We start from the raw sequence: 7,722 nt of genomic DNA on the forward strand, positions 1-7,722 counted from the left end.
CCCCAACCTAACCCTAGCACTAACTCTAACCCTACACCTAGCTCTAACCCTAACCCTAGCTCTAACCCTAACCCTAGCTCTAACTCTAACCCTAGCTCTAACCCTAACCCTAGCTCTAACCCTAACCCTAGCTCTAACCCTAACCCTAGCTCTAACCCTAACCCTAGCTCTAACCCTAACCCTAGCTCTAACCCTACACCTAGCTCTAACCCTAACCCTAGCTCTAACCCTAGCTCTAACTCTAATCCTAGCTCTAATCCCTACACCTAGCTTTAACCCTAACCCTAGCTCTAACCCTACACCTAGCTCTAACCCTAACCCTAGCTCTAACCCTAACCCTAGCTCTAACCCTAACCCTAGCTCTAACCCTATCTCTAACTCTAATCCTAGCTCTAATCCCTAAACCTAGCTTTAACCCTAACTCTAGCTCTAACCCTACACCTAGCTCTAACCCTAACCCTAGCTCTAACCCTACACCTAGCTTTAACCCTAATCCTCACTTTAACCCTACACCTAGCTCTAACCCTAGCTCTAACCATAACCTTAGCTCTAACCCTAACCCTAGCTCTAACCCTACCCCTAGCTCTACCCCTAACCCTATCTCTAACCCTACCCCTAGCTCTACCCCTAACCCTAGCTCTAACCCTAAATGATATAGTGTGGACAATTGACTGAAATGACTTGACAAAAGAAAGATTGAGGACTTATGTGCTTCCTCATGAGATGTATTTTTATTTCCATTACTATCAAGTAATGAACATGAGAAAATGAGTTAACCCCAAGTTGCCTTCAAACAACACAATGCCAGATAATTTTAACATTGACAGTCCGACATCAAATTCAGACATCAGATTCAGACATTCAATTCAGACATCAGATTCAGACATTAAATTCAGACATCAGATTCAGACATCAGATTCAGCTCCAACTTTTCCCTCCCTTTAACACCTGTAGAGCTTGTTAACCCTCTGAACGTCGATCGCAGACATCTCCAAGCTCTGTCCGATGGGCACAGTGGCGTCAGGAATAGGAGTGCTGAACAACCATCTATTATAATGCATGACGGAGGAGTTGTCATAAGGAATGTCCAGGTTGTTGGTGTCCGCTTTGTCGAAGTTGGGCTCCTCCCCGCATTCAACATCCTCCCAGTTGATCCTGATGTTCTTGTCGCGGTCACTCCTGTTCTGTTCGTGGTAGAAACCCAGAGCGTGGAGCAGCTCGTGCTGGATGGTACCGTGGTTAACACACCCTCTTTTTTCGAGGGATACGAGCTGCTTACCTCCGGTTTTGCCAACCCATGAACCCATGAACAGCCGGATCTGCTTTCGATGCTAAGGTAGTCCCTCTGGTTGCTACGCTGGACGAAGCGCACGCAGGTCTTGGTGTGGAAGGTGTTCATGGCGTACTTGATCTTCCCCTGGGAATAATAGTCCAAATCTGAGCTGAGTGTGTAAGGAACCTTGACGAGGTTCTCTGACTTCTTCGTCACCCAGAGGCATTCGTTGGACCACAAGCACCTGATGGCGGTCCTGGTTCTGGGGACCATGATGTCTCCTTCCATCAGCATCTCTGTGGTGGCATTGTTGGTCTCCAGGATCCTGGTGGTGATGTCCACCAGATCATCTGGGTCTTCTGTGAAGACCATCTCATCCTTCTCACCCAGCTGGAGAGGGTGGGCCTGTGTGAGTCCTAGGAAGAGGATGAAGAAGGAGAGAGAAAGAAGGTAGACCATTTTTCTTAGCAGTCGGAGAGAATGTTTGGGTGTCCTCTTTTGCTGTGCCTGTGGTGGCCAGCCCGGCCAGCCGGATGCCTGACGACGACCCAGATTACACTGGACACAACATTCTCAGAAGCCTCAACTCGTGACCAATCCAGCCTTGAACTGGCTGAACCTGCTGGTCATCACTCTCTGTACCCAAAGTAGCAAATGTTTCACTGTTCCCATTGTTCAGTTGAAAGTTGTATCAATTTCATATCAACCAACATCTGTACTGATGCATGTATGCGTAATTCAGAATTACTATGTAATCTTCAGACAGAATAGTTAGCCGTGTCTTTTTCTAGTTGCTCAGGTCAGTTCAGGTAATGTAATGTTTCTATATCAGAGCTGTAGGAGTTGTCCAGTTATGCTGGTACAGTCATGATGCTCCTCCACCAGACCAGACACACTCTCCCCACACATTCCTAAACCAGAAACTCTGATTGTAATTGCCCTACTCTGAGGCCATTGTAGCCTGGTTGAAGCATTAAAGTCTTAGTGACTAGAAACATGGTAAAGGACAGACAATACTGTATAGTCAACAAGTGGTAACAATTTGATTTCATTCAATATTCCGGTTTACATTAATACAGTGTTTTAAAGGCCTTATATCCAATCAATCCAATCCTAGCTATGCTGAAGACATTGTATTGGATACACATAGACTGTGTGTCTGGGGCTAGTGTTTGTATGGTTATGGAAGAGTGGAGGGACAGGAATGCTGTTTTTGATTCTGTTAGACTCCATAGAAGCACTGCAGAGATCCTAAAATGGTTGAGGATTGTGAATGGTATAAGTGGGTGGTGACGGAGTGGGTGAGTGCACCACAGATAGAGAACAGGCTGAGTATCTCTCTCTGATCTCTCCTTCTATCTCTCTCTCTCTCTCTCTCTATCTCTTCGCTCTCTTATCTCTCTCGCTCTCTATCTCTCCTCTCGCTACTCTATCTCTCTTCTCTCTTCTCGCTCTAGTCGCCCTAGCACCATCACCTCTCTCTCTATCTCTCCTCTATCCCTCCTCTCTATCTCTCCTCTCTCTCCCTCATCCTCCTTCTCTCTCTATCTCCTTCGCCTCTCACCTCACCTTCTCTCTCTCCTCTCTCTCTCCCTCTATCCCTCTCTCTCTCTCTCTCTCTCTCTCCCCCCCTTCACCCTCACCCTTTCTCTCTCTCTCTCTCTCTCCCTCTATCCCTCTCTCTCTCTCTCTCTCTCCTACCCTCTCCTCTCTCTCTCTCTCTCTCTCTCGCCCTCTCACCCTCACCCTTTCTCTCTCTCTCTCTCTCTCCCTCTATCCCTCTCTCTCTCTCTCTCTCGCCCTCTCACCCTCACCCTCTTTCTCTCTCTCTCTCTCTCTCCCTCTATCCCTCTCTCTCTCTCTCTCTCTCTCTATCCCTCTCTCTCTCTCTCTCTCTCTCTCTCTCGCCCTCTCACCCTCACCCTTTCTCTCTCTCTCTCCCTCTCTCCCTCCCCTCCCCCATATCCCCCCTCTCTCTCTCTCTCTCTCTCTCTCTCTCTCTCTCTCTCTTTCTCACGTATTGTAATTCATCCTCCAGTATTTATCTACATGTGTGTGCCACACACTGGTACACTCCCTCCTCCTTCCTACACCACATCATCAGACATAACCACAGTTCCTTGTCTTCATTCATCACGCCTGAGGTGAGAGGGCGAGGAGAACTGGGCCTGATGTATGGTCGTGGGCCTGACATACAGACGCTGTCTCTATACGTTCTGCTTCACACTGATTAAGCTACACAGTGTGAGGGACGACCTTGGATCAACTGCACTTCAAGGATAAAGATCTGTATAGGGCTGAAAGCTACACACTCCTCTATGGTGAACCATCACTCTACTCTAGTCACCCTCCCTAATGGTACATTCACATATAGAAATGACTAGTAGTCTAAGGATTAAAGCTACCCATGTTAAGTTTGTTTAAATTATTCTACCTTATCAACAAGTGCAAAGCTTCTATTTATTTTTCCTTTGATTTTTGTACTCCTTAGCAACCCGATTAATATGTCTTTATTGCACCGCTGTCATGTTCAAGCTTAGTTAATCGACTGTGAGTTGACTCTACTCTTGTGGTACGGCAGATAGCAACCCTCTTATCACATACAGAGATTCATATAACATTCATGGGAGTTAGATGATCAAGACAGACTATGGTCTCTAATGCCACCATATTCCCTAGATACAGATGTAGGATCTTAATGTGAGCCCGTTTGTTACATCAGGAAAAGAATCCTGCGCAACAGGAAAAGTGAATTATTATGTGGATTATAATTAATGGACATTTCTGTAGGGGTTGATAAATTTTTTTTTACAAGTTTGCATTTCCTGCTGTGCAGGAAAATTCCTGCAACAACAGGAGGATCGAATTAAGATACAGCATCTGTAGAGCGATACTTTTGACTAGCCCCCCCCTATGTTGTGCACTACTTTTGTCAAAAGTAATACACTTTGTAGGGAATAGGGTGCCATTTGGGATGCACTGTATGTTCCTCTCCAAGGTGTGTAGATGAAATTAGAGATGCCACTGTAATGTGATGGAGGAGTTTCACACTACAGTACAATGCTGAGAACACACAAATGGAATGAGGAGGAGAGAGAGGAGGAGAGGGGGAGAGGAGAGGGGGAAAGGGGCATATTAACCAACTATCTCTCATTAGGGGTGAAAACTGACCTAAGATCAGCGTTTAGTGGCAGCTTTATTGTACTGCACTTCTGTCAGACGTTGAATAAAATACTTGCATGATACCATAACCAGTAATTAAGCACTAACCCTTGTATAGTACAACATGGACAGAAGAAGTCTATTTAGACCTGCTAATTACACCTGGATGTAAACTGAAGTTTTCAGTAGGCATGGTGTTGTGTACTCTGACCAACATGGATTATTAAGGGATCATCACCTAGTTGGAACTGTGGGGTTAGACTGGGAGAAACTCCCATTGGGTGTTTGTACAGGACAGGTAGGATGGACACCAACCCATAATCCTAATCCAGACACACCTATGAAGGTTCTGTATAAAATACATGGTTTCCAGCCAAGAAGTCTTCCAGTCTAGGGAGTCTCTATGCATCCAGACACAGCCAAGAAGTCTTCCAGTCTAGGGAGTCTCTATGCATCCAGACACAGCCAAGAAGTCTTCCAGTCTAGGGAGTCTCTATGCATCCAGACACAGCCAAGAAGTCTTCCAGTCTAGGGAGTCTCTATGCATCCAGACACAGCCAAGAAGTCTTCCGGTCTAGGGAGTCTCTATGCATCCAGACACAGCCAAGAAGTCTTCCAGTCTAGGGAGTCTCTATGCATCCAGACACAGCCAAGAAGTCTTCCAGTCTAGGGAGTCTCTATGCATCCAGACACAGCCAAGAAGTCTTCCAGTCTAGGGAGTCTCTATGCATCCAGACACAGGCAAGAAGTCTTCCAGTCTAGGGAGTCTCCACAACTGCAGCAGAAGAAGAGGACATCCAAAGACTCTTCCCTCCAAAGACTCTCCGCTCCACTGCCAAGAAAGATGAGCTACTTTAGTTCTCTCGCCTTAGTTCTTGCTAGGCCTCTTCATGGGGATGACGAGGATGGGGGATGATCTTCACAGAAGACACAGATGATCAAATGAAGACCCCAAATCTGTACAAGTGTTAAAGGAACGGGAGACATGAGCGAAAGGACGTTGGATTTAAAGGTGGTCTTTATTTGAAACAAGGTTTTAGTTTCAGGTCCAATGTGTCTAGTTATTTTATCATAATGTCAATTCATTGTAATAGCATGGAAGTAAAAACACGTTTCATGAAACAAAAAAGTTATCCTCTAGCACCCTCAAACTCAACTCTGGACCTGGAAGCCAGTTCCTCTGAGTTTTCTCATTCTTCCTGTCTGATCAGGGACTGATTTAGACCTGGGACACCAGGTGGGTGCCAGTCATTATCAGGTAGAACAGAAAAGTAGCAGGCTCTGGACCTCGTAGGTTAAGACTTGAACACCCCTGCTGTAGAGTTTTCCAAATCATAATCAGTATTGGATCTTGTAGGGACTGTGTATTAGCAAGCCTCCCTCATCAGCCTGTCAGAGATATGACTATTAATGCACATCTGATGGGTTTTGTTCAAGTAACAGGGTTGACTAGGGGGTGGTAGTGTGTGTGTGTAGAGTTCATCTTCGTGACAGAGTGTGTGTTTGGTACAAAGCACAGACTGTGGTGCTCTGTCTGATGACCGCACACACGGACATAGAGCAGGGTATTTGTGTGGGCTGTCAAGGCTCCCACTGCCAGCTCTACACTCTCTGGCTGTATCCCAAATCCCACTACTTTTGACCAGGGTCCATACTGTATGTCTCTGGTCAAAAGTAGTACACTATGTAGGGAATAGGTGGACATTTGGGACGCAACCTGTCTCTTGCACACACACTCTCTTGTCTGGAAGAGGGGATCACCTCGGAGGAGTGAATTCACAGGGAGCGATAAACTGACTTGACTGAGTTTGTCCTGAAAGGTTCACCTTGAAAACAGGAGGCGGAGAGAGAGAGCTGTGTGAGAATGAACAGGTGTTTTTTTATAAAAATTAACATTTTGTTGAGATATATTATATTGACTTAAATTCAGTTTGAATTATATTTAGATTGTAGTCATTTAACAGACACTTTTACCAGAGCAACTTACAATACATCTTTATGTAGTAAAGTGGTAGGCTTGATTACCAACAATGACGAAACGGCATACAGGAGGAGGTGAGGGCCCTCGGAGTGTGTTGTCAGGAAAACAACCTCATACTCAACGTCAACAAAACAAAGGAGATGATCGTGGACTTCAGGAAACAGCAGAGGGAGCACCCCCCTATCCACGTCGACGGGACAGTAGTGGAGAAGGTGGAAAGTTTTAAGTTCCTCAGCATACACATCACGGACAAACTGAAATGGTCCACCCACACAGACAGCGTGGTGAAGAAGGCGCAGCAGCGCCTCTTCAACCTCAGGAGGCTGAAGAAATTCGGCTTGTCACCAAAAACACTCACAAACTTTTACAGATGCACAATTGAGAGCATCCTGTCGGGCTGTATCACCGCCTGGTACGGCAGCTGCTCCGCCCACAACCGCAAGGCTCTCCAGAGGGTAGTGAGGTCTGCACAACGCATCACCGGGGGCAAACTACCTGCCCTCCAGGACACCTACACCACCCGATGTCACAGGAAGGCCAAAAAGATCATCAAGGACAACAACCACCCGAGCCACTGCCTGTTCACCCAGCTAACATCCAGAAAGCGAGGTCAGTACAGGTGCATCAAAGCAGGGACCGAGAGACTGAAAAACAGCTTTTATCTCAAGGCCATCAGACTGTTAAACAGCCATCACTAACATTGAGTGGCTGCTGCCAACATACTGACTCAAATCTCTAGCCACTTTACTAATAAAAAATTGGATATAATAAATGTATCACTAGTCACTTTATACAATGCCACTTTATATAATGTTTATATACCCTACATTACTCATCTCATATGTATATACTGTACTCTATACCATCTACTGCATCTTGCCTATACCGTTCAGCCATCGCTCATCCATATATTTATATGTACATATTCTTATTCATTCCTTACACTTGTGTGTATATAAGGTAGTTGTTGTGAAATTGTTAGATTACTTGTTAGTTATTACTGCATGGCCGGAACTAGAAACACAAGCATTTCGCTACACCCGCAATAACATCTGCTAACCATGTGTATGTGACCAATAACATTTGATTTGATTTGGTTGTTTTAAGGGTGTAGTTGAACTAAAATGACCACATTTTCCCACTAGACGATAAAGTGATTGTTCCCTGGTGACAACCCCCTTAGAGAGTACTGGGTGGTCTATGTTCTCTTGTGGTAGGGAGGGAAGCTTTTTCTGCAATGGCTCATCTGAAATGTGACCCAATTATTGTTAAGTAGCACACTGTGACGAGGGGCAAACCGATCACA

The 7,722-nt window shown here is 45.5% G+C and overlaps 1 pseudogene; it reads right to left on the reverse strand.

The window, feature by feature from the left end:
- Positions 1-700: 700 nt before the first annotated feature.
- On the reverse strand, positions 701-2,320 carry LOC115178637 (high choriolytic enzyme 1-like; annotated as a pseudogene).
- Positions 2,321-7,722: the final 5,402 nt, after the last annotated feature.

This window comes from Salmo trutta, chromosome 38 (assembly GCF_901001165.1).
Source record: "Salmo trutta chromosome 38, fSalTru1.1, whole genome shotgun sequence".
Taxonomy (NCBI): domain Eukaryota; kingdom Metazoa; phylum Chordata; class Actinopteri; order Salmoniformes; family Salmonidae; genus Salmo; species Salmo trutta.